Below are 14,266 nucleotides of genomic sequence, written 5' to 3'. Positions count from 1 at the left end.
CACGACAAGAGGTTTCCCTCTCTTGTCTCACAGACACACAAGGTCACGGAAGATCCGACAACATGAAACACTTCTGCAGCTTTTCTTCATTTTGGAAAAACCGCGACGCGGCAGTGTTAATAATAATGATCATACTGGTAATAATGATGACAACGTTCAGCTTTATTTGCCATTTAAATGATTAGAACATGCAGATATTTTACTGTACTTGTTTACCAAAAATGTTGCACATGCTAATTTTAGCATGCTAGCTAAAAAGTCGCTCATTTAGATTTGCTCCAACATTCAAAATTGAATCACAACAATGAAACACCATTATTGTTGTCATTATTATCACATTTATGAATATTATTATTATCACTACCTGTGCCTACGAACACCTGGGAGATATTTTTTTTTTGTTTTTTTGTCTTTTTTTTTTTTTTTTCATTTGTATATGACACTGAAGTTGTTTCTGACTGATCGGACCGATTGCCGCTAACAACTTTTCCACGCGTCGGTGGGAAATCGACGGGCTCCGTCGGCCCCTCGGCCCCCACACCCCCACCCCCACCCCCACCTCCACCTGCACCCCCCGCGGACTCCTCCGCTCTGATGTCCGAAGCAGTTCAGGAACCCGTTATCTAAAGACAGGACACGGACCTTTCAACGAAGACTGCACTTTTGCAGAGGATTATTTCACAGCTGTATCTCAGTGTTATCGTGTGTGAGTGGATTTCATGGCAGCAGGGAGCTAAATGGACGACAGGCATTGCAGAGCGTTTTTAAAGGTAAGCCATGCTTGTCGGCGCGAACGAAGGTGGCAGACAGTTCAGTATACAGTGGTGAGTGAATTTTTTTCTAAAGAAAAAGGACAACTAAATGAAGAAAAAAAAACATAGAACCTTATAGATCTCTTTTGAAGAAAAAAAACTATTATAAGTGTTTTTCATTTTGGGTTTTTATCTAGTTTGATTATTTTTTTCTGTTTTTTTAAAATCAAGTGTTATCTTTATTGTACTATTGTTATTGTTATTATAATTAGCTAATTACACTGGTTATAATTATGAGAGATGTTCTGTTAGCAGAAGTCACTTTGAAAATTAAAAAAAACCTGGCACATAAAATGGCAGTTGTGAAATTTGCTGGCTATTTTTCTTTTTTTAAATTCTGTGTTATAATCAGGGTGCGATTTGCAAAACGGGGATTGAGGAGTGATAAACTCCTGTTCTGGTCTACATATCCCTCCCAGCAAACTAATTTATCACACCAATGATCAATACTACTTGATCATCGGACTGAAAGAAAAACTAATAAATTATCCAAAAACTGTACTTAAAGCTGTGTTGCTGGCATTAATTTTAGGGTGTAAGACTTAAATTTTTTGAAGATGGATTCCAAGGTGGTAGTTTTTGAAAACGTAATTTTAACAGGGTAATTTTAAGAGGAGATCTTAAATTAAAGAGGCCCAAGTTTGGAGCCTTGAGGAACCCCACAGTTTATTCCCATATGATTTGTAATTGATTGATTTTCGATGGTTCAAATATTTCCAATATATGCTACATGTGCAAAAATAACCTACAACATAATTACCTTTTCTATGATATATTTTTTCATGCTGCACTTGCACAAACGTCTACAACTGTTGCATCTGATGCAATCATGTTTTGCTGTATTGCTCTTTAAAAAGGTATCACTGGTTTCAATGACATTTTAACTTGCTGCTTTGCTTCCTGATTGGTGATGGAAGAAATTCTGGTAAGCCGAAGTACAGACTAGAAGTTTAGTCGTAGACTAAAGGTCTGAAAAATCACACAAAGGCAAAGACAAATTTAAGCACATTAATAATTTTGGACATTTGTTTCATGAATGTTGATTATTGGATGTTTCATCGGGATTTTAGATTAACATTGGCTCTGCAATATATTCACACGGTTTCTGGATGTGTCTGGTTTTAATATTAGTATCAATATCATTTTGTATTTTGAGGTAGCGCCACCTGACAGCAAAACAGTCGCGAACATCCAGGATTTCTTAAAATGAGGAAAACACTGCAAAATATAATGTGTACTTTGGTTTTACACTAAAAACTGTTCCATGATTCAGTTCTAAAAATTAGATTTTTTTGTCACAATATGAACAGAAACAATGGGAAAAAACGCTACCAAACATCGCCCCCTGTGGTTGCTTCTCAAATCGCACCCTGGTTATAATCCATTTGAACTGTTGTGACACTGTTTGTATTCGTTCGGCCCTTTTTGAGACGAGACGTAGCGAATGTGAAACAGGTCAGCATCAGGTGCGTCCATCTTTATTTTTTTTAACTGCACAGGAGGGCAGGAAGACCCCGCTCTGCTTTACACGCTCGCTCCCTCCTCTTCATGAATGGCACCGCCATCGCAGTTCTCAGAGTGAGAAAAATGCCCCTCACCACCTCGTGAATCGCCTCGTTTGCCCCGCCGTGCTCTTCTTTGGCATCTCGTATCGCCACCTGGTGTCCAGGCAGGGTTCTGCAACCTCGACAACCAAAACGCTCACCTGCTCAATCAGTTATTGCTGCTCAGAAACCTTGAGATATGGGCTAAATCGGCCACGTTTGCCATGTTAAGTTACACTTTTAAACAACAGGACATTGAATTATGAGGAGAATCTGATGCTTTATCACTGTTTTGTAATCTGTTTATGAAATGCAGCTTTCTGAGAAACTCGGATTAATCTCAAAGCCTTGCTGTCAGGGTGAGTTTGTAAAAACATGCATAATGCAGCAACTATAGCAGAAATTTCTGGGACATTTCACTGTATTTTTGCACCAGAATGTTTCATTAAAATTGGCTTTTTTCATTATAATGGTTGGCTTTTGTAGAAATATTAACATTTTCATCAAATATCCTCTTTGCCCTGACATAGAAATACCTTAAAGTTTCATTTTAAATGTTGTTCTGGCAACAAGTTCCAAATGTATAATCTTGATTAACATGCGTTGATAAATTCATAATAATAAATATCCAATAGAAACCAACTAGAGGTAATTGATGTGCAGCAGTGGGAGGGGAGAGAGGAGTCTGAAGGTTGCAGACCCCTGAGCATTGTACCCGTGCCCCAGCCTATCCCAGCCCTCCGCATCCTGCCACCAGGTTTCCGTGGCAACCGTTGCCGCTGCGACAGCCCTCATCACCGCGTCTTCATTTGGGCTTCGCATGCTAAACAGACGGGAGCAGACAGTGTGGACCACGTCCGTGTGTGTGCCCAGACTTCCTGCCCCCCCCCCCCCCCCCCCCCCCTTTCACATTAGTCCGTATATTTTCCATATGAATCCTGCGACTCCCCCCCCCCCCCCCACCCCCCCCACCCCCACCGCCACCCATGGATTCAATTTGCATAGACCACACACTACTGCCGAACACATTTATGCACCCTACACTTGTGATTAACACTCATCCTCTGCATCGGTCATTAACATATTCCTTTCCCTGCACAGGGGATCCATATCCCCCCCTCACTCCCCCTCTCCCTCGTTGGTTATTTACATATTCATCTGCGTCTGTGTGCAAATAACAGAGAAATTATCATGTGGCCATGCTTGTGGGTGAGAGTGCAGTGTTTGTGTGTGCGTGTGTGTGCAACCCCGGCTGAAAGCAAGGACTGTTACAAAAAGCTATTTACCCCCTAATTCCTGAGACACGGCCCCCCCCCCCCCCTTCCCAGCTCAGCTCGGCCCGGCGATCGCCCGTGGTCGCTCGCCGCTTTGGGACGCCGCTGCAGCTCCTGTGAAGTGGCACAAACCAGAGGCCATGCTACGCTATTGAGGCTTGGTGTTAGAGAGAGCAGCAGCTGAGCTGGAGACACACACACACACACACACACACACACACACACACACACACACACACACACACACACACACACACACACACAGTCACAGTGCTGCAGTGTCTGAGTCACAGAGCACCGAACACACTCCCAGCAATCTAATGGAAATGCTGTGTTTACTGTGCAGGAAGGGACCCGCTCGCTCACCCATTCAGGGAATAGGTGAAAAACACCAGAATTTGTGTGAGTGTGTGTGTCAGTGTGTGTGTGTGTGTGTTTCGTTGCATGTGCAGCTCTGGATTATAAAACGCCTGTTGTTCTGTTGTATAATGCAAAGGAATCAGGACATTTGAAGAGATGTTTATGGAGAGAGATGTTACACCAACGTCGATGCAGTGTGTGCGTGCGTGTGTGCATGAGTGTGTGCATGTGAGCGTGCGAGCGTTCAGGTGGACTCACGCTAGCTGGGTTGTGTAAGGAGGGAAAACAAGAGGAGGGGCGGTCAGACCTCCATTTTAAATCCCCAGTTCAGAGCGGCTCTGTCTGTCTCCCTCTGCTTCAGGCCACGTTTATGATCCTCTCACTGACACTTCAAGTAAAAACACACTCTTTTTTTCTCCTCTCTTAAGCACCCATCCCTCCTCCTCCTCCTCCTCCTCCTGTCGCTCTTCCTCTGCGTTCTGGGATAAACTCACAGAGCACCAACTCGTGTCTTTACTTGAAGTGGAGGCCGCGCGCCGTGGACCTTTGACCTCTGACCTCCAGTAGGAATCAGATCAAATCAGCACAGTCGGTGCATGAAATCCAACTGCTCTCTCGGGTGTCAAACATGCAGCCCGTGGGCCAAAACCGGCCGGCGGGAGGGTCTGTTAGGAACAACGTTTGACCTTGAAAAGTGGAGCGTGCAGAGAACCATGGGAGAACGTTCTAATGGACGGTGACGGTCAACTCTAAAACCACGGAGGAAAACGTTCTTATTGTCATTCTCCTGACCATGTGCAGAACAGCTGTTCACTACGACGCAATGTTTCAGGAAATTAGCATTGTTACCTTTTTCATTGTTGGAAACCTCAAGAAAACTTAAAAAAAAAAGGATCTGTTTGTGAGCAGCTGGAAAGAGGACACTTTGTCCTTCAGTCCTGAGAAGATGAACTTCGGATTTTTTTAAAGGTTTCCCCCCGATGTCGACGATGTTTCGCTTTCAAACACAGATCTGTGTCTTCACAGCGAGATGTTTGGAGTCGGGGTATTTTCAAAAAGTTGCGTTTTCCGTGACTCCGACCACCGTCGTGTAAATTCACACGCAAACTGGAATTAAGAATTTTTCCATTTTCACCTGAAAACACAATGAATGAAGCCAAAGCCTCTCTGGAATGGATCAGCTTGGGTCTGGAAGCTTCTCCCAGCTGAACTCAGAGGGGGCAAAACACACAACATAAAGAGGAGAAAATATCAATATAAACATTTAATGGAGGAGGCAGAATCTTTAATCTTTCAATCAGGCCGCGGTTCCTCTCTTTAGCCGCCTGATTTAAAGTCAGCGTTATGTTTGGTGAAACACCTGTTGCCGCAGCCTAAAGCTAGGTTTACACCTGAACGATTCTGTGGCACGCATTGCCACGAATCCAGTCGCGAACTACTCGTAACGTGGTGTGACGTGGCGTGAAGTGTGCGTAAACCAGTCGTGACTGCGTGCCATGTCGGGATGAGAATTTTGAAGTGTTCAAAATTTTGGTCGCGACCGGGCCATGAACTATTCACAAACTGTCCGTGAACTCCTCGTGAACGCGTCGGGACGATGCGGGAGGATGTGTGCCAGGCGTGGCCACCAGCAGGTACCCGGAAAAGGGCCCCATGCGGGGGGATTTTCGACACACTGTCGTTGCAGCATCAAGTGTAGCGCCTTTAATTCGTCATTGAAATTGACTGATGTCAGCCGTCCGTCGGGGCCCCCTTCAGCTCGGGGCCCCAGGCAGCGCCTGTTCTGCTGCTCTTCAACACAGAGCAGCTGCAGGTACAGGATCTTCTCTTCTCCGCAGTGACGGCGTCTCTGGCGCTCAGCATGTTGTCTGTTCCACAGCAAATCCAGGAATGACCCGGGGTTGGGGAAGCCCCCTTTTTACTCGTAAATGACGTGCGTAATTGCACGAGCAACCACGTCGTGCCAATGCGGGAAGCTCGTAAACTATGCGTCGTGAATGCGTCGTGCCAGTTCGCGACACTGACGGGCGCATTCGTGAACTGTGCGCCAACTGTCTGTGAACTGGTCGTGAACAGTGCGGGAGCCTGCCGGTTCGTGACTCCAGATTGGCACGCCTTGCCACGACAACATCGTGGCAAAAAGTCGCGCCTCTGTAAACCTGGATCAAGTGATTTTTAATGCTGCTCCATCGGTGCCTCGACATCTTGACGGCGATGCGACTCGTAGCGGCGGCGGCGCCTCCGGAGGGCGCTGCGGGTTCGACCCACCTCCGCGTGGCGAGCGGGCGTTAGCCCCGGCGCCACGATGCTTAATGTCTGTTCTGTCACCCCTGTTAAGAATAGCGGCGGAGCCGGATGCATTATTGATAGGCGGCGTGTCGGTGATGCATGCGCCGAGGCCGCGGCGCTAATTTCCCCCACGCCGCCGAGGCCACCGGTGTCGGGCCGCTCCTCTTCGTATGCACCGGTCTTCGTATGCACCCCCCCGTCCCGCTCCGCCCGGGCTCCGGGGCGTCACGCCGGTCCGGGGCCGATCTGATGTCACCAGTTTTTCGACGCCTGGTCACTCTGTTCACTCGCATTACGGGGAAATGAAGTTTTTTGTTTTTTTATGTCGGAGAACTCTGAGATGAGATGTGCGCCGACATTTTTCTCTGTCATCACCGTGGAGCGAGAGAGAGAGAGAGAGAGAGAGAGAGAGAGAGAGAGAGAGAGAGAGAGAGAGACAGAGAGAAAGCTGCCCTGCAGCCACTAATCAAACCTGACTCCTCTTACAAGCACATGCAACACACACACCAAACAGATTCACTAAGAGAGACACAAATATACATGCAAACACACACACACACACACACACACACACACACACACACTGGGGCGGGTGATTTACTTGATTGAGGTGGAGCTTTCTTAAACAGTTTGCAGCTGAGTGCGGTGACTAAGATGACTTAGTCGGCGAGCGGCGGGTCGGGAGGGCCCGGAAGCCGCCGCTCGGAGGGAAACGGAGAGGAATCCAGCGAGGGAGGAAAATGGGGCGCGCTCACGGCCCATGTAATTGTAAAGCAGCGATTAATGGGAACAGTAAAGCCGGAGCGGCGCTCGACGCGGCGCTCCTCATGAATCCTTTATGAAGCTCAGTATCGCTGTTGTTTGGGGGAAATCTTGTATCTCCAGTGTCGAACATCAGCGCCGTGATTACCGCTCCGCTGTTTGTGCTGAAGCAGCCGTTTCAGCCTCTCCGCGCTCCTTCGGGTAAAACTCCGCCGACTTCTGACTTCGGCTTGGAACCAGCACGCCATTACATGTGCACACACACACAGACACACACACTTTTGACAAGACGAAGAAGAACGACTTGTAAATCGCAGCATGTCTTCCTCAGACAGCAGAGCTAATATTTCTTCAATAAAACACAATGTTTTGGAACTAAATGCCTTAAAGTAAATGTAATAAAATAAATGTAACAAAGACAAAGGGAAAATTAAAAGCGATTAAATTGGCCGTGATATAAAAGCGTGAGTGTTATAGGTGAGGCAGTTGAAGGCAATAAATAAGGACTTGTCACCTTTCGAATAAAACCCTCACACTGGAGCCGCCGTTAACGCCGGATCTTTTTATGGGGGAGGCAGGAAGTTCATCAGCGCTCGGGCTGAGGAAACGCAGGTGATCACGGGCTTTAGTTCCCGGACGGTGATTTATCTGTCGACGAAACCAAAATCCCAATGAAGACCAAGACATCTTGAGACATTTCATCGTTGCAGACGCAGGTCAGTGTTTTCACAGCGGGGTGTCGCGATGCTGGGGTGCCTCCTCGTCCCCGGAGCGCTGCTTTTTGTTGTTTTTTTTTTTTTTTAAGAAAAAGAGAAGGGAAGCGTGGTGAACACTCATCAATATGAAATAAAACTTTTACAGGATGCTATTGATTTTTCTTTACCCTTCTTTTTTTGGTCTCCGCCCCCGCGTGCCAGCCAGCCGGGCGCGCTCACTCGTCTCATCGCTGCTGATTTATTTATCCGGCCGTTCCCTCGCTCCATGTCTGCTCCGGTTTCCGCGGGCGACACCGACCGACCGCGCACGTTACTTTTTACCCCCGATGCTCCGAGCGGACGGCGAGTTACACTCAGCAGCGAGCCGCACTGTGTCCAGAGCTGCTGCCGCGTGTGTGTGTGTGTGTGTCCATAGAGGCTGTGCCACATTTGCCCGTCACTAAAGCCCGCTTACCACACAGCAGCAGCTCCCGTGGCCCGAGGCGGCGCCGCCCCGCCGGCCCAGAGGAGGCCGAGTGAGGAGGGGGGACGGGAATAGAGTGGCGGGGGACGACAGGAGGGATGAAGGATGACACTGAGAGACGTTCTGTCGCTCCGGATCTGCGCCGCTCCGAGTCTCCACGCCAGTGTTTGCATGCATGCTCGTCCCCTGAACACACACACACACACACACACACACACACACACACACACACACACACACACACACACACACACACACACAAAACGCGGGCTCCTGCTTCACTATGCATATTTATGCATACGTCCGAGCGGGGCCGGCGTGCACGGCCCACGTGCACGGCACGGATGAAGACACGAAGGCCGGCACGGTGCTTATATGTCAGCCAGCGCCGGAGGGGGAGTGACTCCTGCGGGGGGGGGGGGCTCCTCCGCCTCTTCTTCTCACCCTCCTGCTCAGAAACGCAGCCAGAGCCTCGTTCAGGGTCTCACCCCCCCCCCCCGCTCTCTGACTCACACACTCGTTTGCCCGCCCGCTCGCTCGCAGGAGTGCGCCCCGCATTATCCCCCCGCTTCCTTCCTGTCATGCCCCTCGCCCCCCCATCCCCCCCCCCCCCCCGCCTCCTCTCCATCTACCTCGTGCTTCCTGTTTCTCCCGCCGTTTGTCACATGTCAGGCTGGGATTCTGTATGAACCCCTCCATCCACACACACACACACACACACACACACACACACACACACACACACACACACACACACATGCTGGCCTGCCCGCACCCCCCCGATCTTCTCTCAGGAAGAAAAAACAAAAAAAAAAGAGGGAAAACAAACCCACAACGATCCACGGCTCCTGATATTTCCTCCCTCTCTTCAATTAAACATGGCCTCCATCTGCCGCTCCGCTCCGCCCGGCTCCTCTCCTCCAGCATCCCCTTCGCTTCTTCAGACTGTTTTAACCTGTTATACCCACACTTGTGTGTTAACACCGGAGGAACATGTCGCAGGTGTGTGTGTGTGTGTGTGTGTGTGTGTGTGTGTGTGTGTGTGTGTGTGTGTGTGTGTGTGTGTGTGTGTGTGTGTGGAGGAGGGGGGATTTGTTCTGCTTCAAGGTTCGGTGCCAAATCTCTCTTCAGAACGTTCGATCTCTGTTCATGTGCCATCCTGACAAATTTATGAAATAAAAAAATAAGGTTTTTTTTTTCTTTCTACAAAGTTCAAAGTGAGACTGTGTGGCTTATTTCGTCGGAGAGATAAACAACTCATTACGGAGTTCAAATCTCAAGCTTAGATTATTTATTCCAGAGAAACGGAGCCGGTGAGGGAGAACGGAGCTGAGACCCGGCCTGTCGGATCGGATCGGGACGGAGCAGAAACGCTGCAGCCGTGAGGCTTTACAGCGGCGCCGACTCCACACGCCACGCGTCGGAGCTTCATTCAGTGCAACCTGTTTGAGCCAAAATGTAAAAATTTAACACACACCGAAGTTTTAGTCAATTTCTGTGAAAGCAGAGCGGCCAGATGTCTCACGAACGCCGCAGTTTTCAGTGAGAATGTTCCCAAAGTCCAGTGAACAGACGCCTGTGGTGACGGGGGGGCAGTGGGGTAAATCACGCTTTAATCTGTATGAAGCAAAAACAACGTCTGCTTTTAAACCACCTGAAGTTTTCACTTCATCATTTTCAATACAGATTTGCTGAGGCTCCTTGTTTCGAGTGAAAATTCAAAACTGTGGTCGAGTTTTAGGTGTTTGAACGACAAAGGTAAAAAAATTCTACTTTTTGAAAATGAACTCCTAAAGTGGAGCTTTTTGAAAATTCTTGGACTCCCTCTCTGTGTAGATGGTGTTAATGCTTCTGCACATGCTCAGTAGATGGACAATCAGATCTATGTTCTCCACCAGAGCGTCATGACTCCCGTCCAGATTCTCCTGCTGTCAGTAGTTTTCGAGTCGACAGTCACTGTTATAGCAATCCAACTTCTCTCTGTGTGGTTTCATTACAAAAACAAACAACAGCACCCACTAGTGACCCATTGTGGTAACTACATCGTTTTCAGTGTTTCTGCGATTTGCCTGTGAACGGACGTAGAACTTTGCAGCGAAGATGTGAACTTTCTCTGAAATGAAAATCAGAAGTTTTACATTTTCACTTCACGGTGTGAAACGGGGTTTGATTCTCCCGCCTCCACCGGTTCGGGGAACATCGAAGAGATTCTGTCCCTCAATCCACCATCATCAAGCTAATCTAAAAGCACTGTTCGCTAGTCGGATGTCATTTTTTGGCTCGTGGCTTAGCTGAGTTGGCGACACTGGGCGGGACGCGCCTCCACACAGTCAGCGGGGATCGCCTGCAGTCCTGACCTGGATAGGAGCGTGGAGACGACGGACGGATTGACGGATGTTTGGTTGACTGGAATCACTCAGACGGAAACACGGATGATTCACACGAACCGAAACACCTAAAGAAGAACCTTCAGGTTATTATTCCCCTTCATATGAATGAATGAATTTGAATGAATCCTGAATGTGTGCTGCGTGAGAGTCACTCTTTCTTTATTTGTGCTGCACTGCGTGCATGTGTGTGTGCGTGTGTGTGTGTGTGTGTCATTGTGTCAGTGTGTTAAAGCTGATTTGACACTGAGGCTGTTGGACCGCCTGGCTGCAGGGTGTGTGTGTGAGTGTGTGTGTGTGACCTCAGCCACTGACCTACGCCTGCACCCACATCTGCCTGCAAGTGTGTGTGTGTGTGTGTGTGTGTCCTTGTGTTTACGCCGTGTGCGGTTCGTGGGAAGCCGTTTGGCCTGCGGTGAACATTCAGCTCGTGCCGGCTGGGGATTCGCCAAGAGGTCAGCCTGTGAACGCTCCTGACTCCCAGCTACGATTATTGGCTTATGTGTGTGTGTGTGTGTGTGTGTGTGTGTGTGTGTGTGTTGGTGCGCAGGGAGCGCGTTAGCATTGATCCCCACTGCCTGTCGCTGATTCCGCTGCAGTTCTTGAGGAATAAATTGTTTCATTACAGTATTTTAACATCATAGCTCTGCTGGTTAACTGCCTGTCGATACACAACAAAGGCGGCGCTCTCGGGGCGTCGGACGCTTTTTCACCGCCTTTCACACCCGTCTGGAAACCTTTCTGCCAGCCAGCTGACAGCCAAGCGCCAGTAATGATAGAGAATACACACACACACACACACACACACACACACTGTAAGTGTGGACGTATTTAAAACACTGCACCATGAGCGCTCACTGGTGCAGTGTTTTAAATACGTCCAGTGTCCAAACTTAAAGGTTCAATAACCTGATCTGGAATGAAAACATAATCAATGACTCTTTGACGTGACGAGACGGGCGGCTGAACGCCGCGTCGGCACAAGCTTGACACGGCGGTCCATCAAGGTGAGCGCTAGCGTTAGCACGGCGGCGCCGGTCAGGCCTGTGTGACTTTCAGGCCTCATGTAAATTCAAGTGTCTTCTCTTCAGAAAGGTTGACTGAATCTTCAGCTAACATCCTTTTTTTAGGGTTTTCTGATTGAACAGTATGAGCGGGGTCAGCAGGTACCAGGAACTCTGCAGGTGCTCGTAGCTCCAGTGGCAGCTAGCCACTTAGCGACCTGCGGTTAGCGCAGCGCCAGCTCATGATGCAAGCTAACGAAACGCCTCGATCAGTCAGAACTTTCCACGTCGGGAGAGCAGAACAAGAGCACTGCTCCTGTCTGTTGCACTTTATTCACGCGTTATTCCTCTCAGCGCTGATATATCTGAGCAATGCACTATGGGACATTTTAGCATGTTTACACGAAAGCCGCTGCCGGCTCGTGAACAGATACAACAGTTGGACAAACTGCTGCTTTTGCACTAATGTAACAAGAGCTCAGTAAAGAACAGCTGGTAGATGAGTCTCTGGTGACCTAAAACTGGTAATTAATACAAATAAATCAATATAAAATGCTTTTGAAGCACGACTTCATTTCTTATGCCTCATTAACACTAAATAGTCAAAATAAATATCATAATGATGCCGGCGATAAGGGTGATAATGTGGAACTGATTTTAGATATAATGAAGTCAGATGGAACAGTAAGACAAGAAAACAAGGCATTTAAATATTGTAAAGGCACAAAAAGTTGAACTGTAAACACAATCTACACTGAAAGGCTAAAACTATTAAAAGCTATTAAAAAATGCTGTAGATAATAAGATTGAATCACTGGGTCACCAAATCTTATAGTTTAATTGAATGAAAACACAAATTCATACCATATTAGTTTTTGTTTGTGTTAGCATTTTTTATTCTTTTATTTATATACCATAATCAAATATTTTTTTGAAAAAAAAGGATTGAAAATATTTTAATATCATTTATTTCAGATATTCTTATATAGATATGTCTGTGTGTGTGTGTGTGTATTTTTTTTTTTTTTTTTTTTTGTATTTTCAGTATGAAAATGATGAACATCTCCCACAGCTACGAGGACAGGGTGCTTATAAGTCACAGATGTGTATCTAACAGCTGTCCCCCCGGGAAAACGTCAGGAGACCAAAGACATTATAATCCAGCCTCCAGGGATCATAACGGTCTGTATAAAAGGCGGTTAAAGCACTCGCTGAACAGCTGTGGAGGTCTCTGAGTGTGGATGTACGAGGGGGGACCCAAAAGTTTCCGGACTGATTCTATTAATAAAAAAATACAATGAATTTCCGACTTTGGCCGCTAGATGTCGCTACAGGATAGCCTCATGCATAACTGTGCCAGGTTTGGTCTTCCCCCGTGATGCGGTCAGCTGACAGTCACTGTTTGTGTTGACAGAGTGACACCCCGCTCTTCGATTTTTCAAGATGGCGGATATCCACGGATATGCGCTCTGTCAAAACATTTTGTTTTTTATTGGGAAAACAGCGGCAGAAACACTCACCATGTTGCAGACATTCTTTAAGAAGGATTCTTAGGGTGTCTGAGTGGTTTGGGCGCTTTAAGAGCGATTAGACTACATCACGAAGACCAGGCACGCAGGGGACAACGATCCACTTCCAGAACAGAGGAAAACGTCACAAAAACTGAAGAAGACATCATGGTAGGTCCACGCAGGACTTTTGATGACATTGCAGAACTGATGGGAGTATTGTAGAGATCCAGACAGATCATCCTCAGGCGGTTATTAGAAGCAGTGAGACGAAGGCACCCGGAAATGGCCGCATCATAACAGACAGCAGACCACAGGACGCCCCGTTACGCACAGAAATAGCACCAAATGTTGTGCGTAAAGCATATTTTTGGACTAAAACCGTGACCAGCCAGCCTCCCCACCGCCATATTCACCTGATCTGGCCCCAGGCGACTGCTTTTTGTTGTCAAAGATGAAACTGGAGCGGCAGCAGAAAGGTAAGACAGGCATACAGGCGGGGGAGGGAAAATCGAAGTTCTATCTTTCCGGCACAGTTACGCACGGTCATGGCGACTCTTCTGAACAGTGAAAATCTCGGGCGCAGCGTTGTATTCAAGCCAAAGGAGAGTATTTTGAAGGTGACAGTTTCAAATAATTGCGAAGATTAAAAAATAAAAAGTTATAACTACAGTCCGGGAACTTTTGGGTCCACCCTCGTAAGTAGGAGCAGTTCGGAGGCTGAAAACCAGGCGGCGTGAAAGACGAACACAGTTCAGATGTTCTGTTGGTTGGAATTTGTCTTGAAGAAGGAGAGATGAAGGTTCGTGGTCTTGCCTCACAGTGAGAATTTTTCTCATTCGGAGTTTCATCTGTGTGGAGTTTCCATGTCCTACATCACTCTAAAGTGTCTAAACCTCAGCCCATGACCCATTTCTTTATATATTCATGATAGCAACACTAAATAGCTTCATTCATCATTGCTAATGGCTAAGAGTAGCTTTAAAAATCACTTTTCTTTATTTCCTAAATTCACTTGTATGTAGTTGTATTTAATTCAGAGGTCAAGTACAGTTCAATGAAGTCCAAACTGGGCCTGATCAATGAAATAACAGAATCATAGCTTAAAGAAATCAATCAATCAAGAGCTGTTGGTAAAAATGTATAA

This window comes from Salarias fasciatus, chromosome 4 (assembly GCF_902148845.1).
Source record: "Salarias fasciatus chromosome 4, fSalaFa1.1, whole genome shotgun sequence".
Taxonomy (NCBI): Eukaryota; Metazoa; Chordata; class Actinopteri; order Blenniiformes; family Blenniidae; genus Salarias; species Salarias fasciatus.
Note: the sequence above shows the minus strand (reverse complement) of the source record.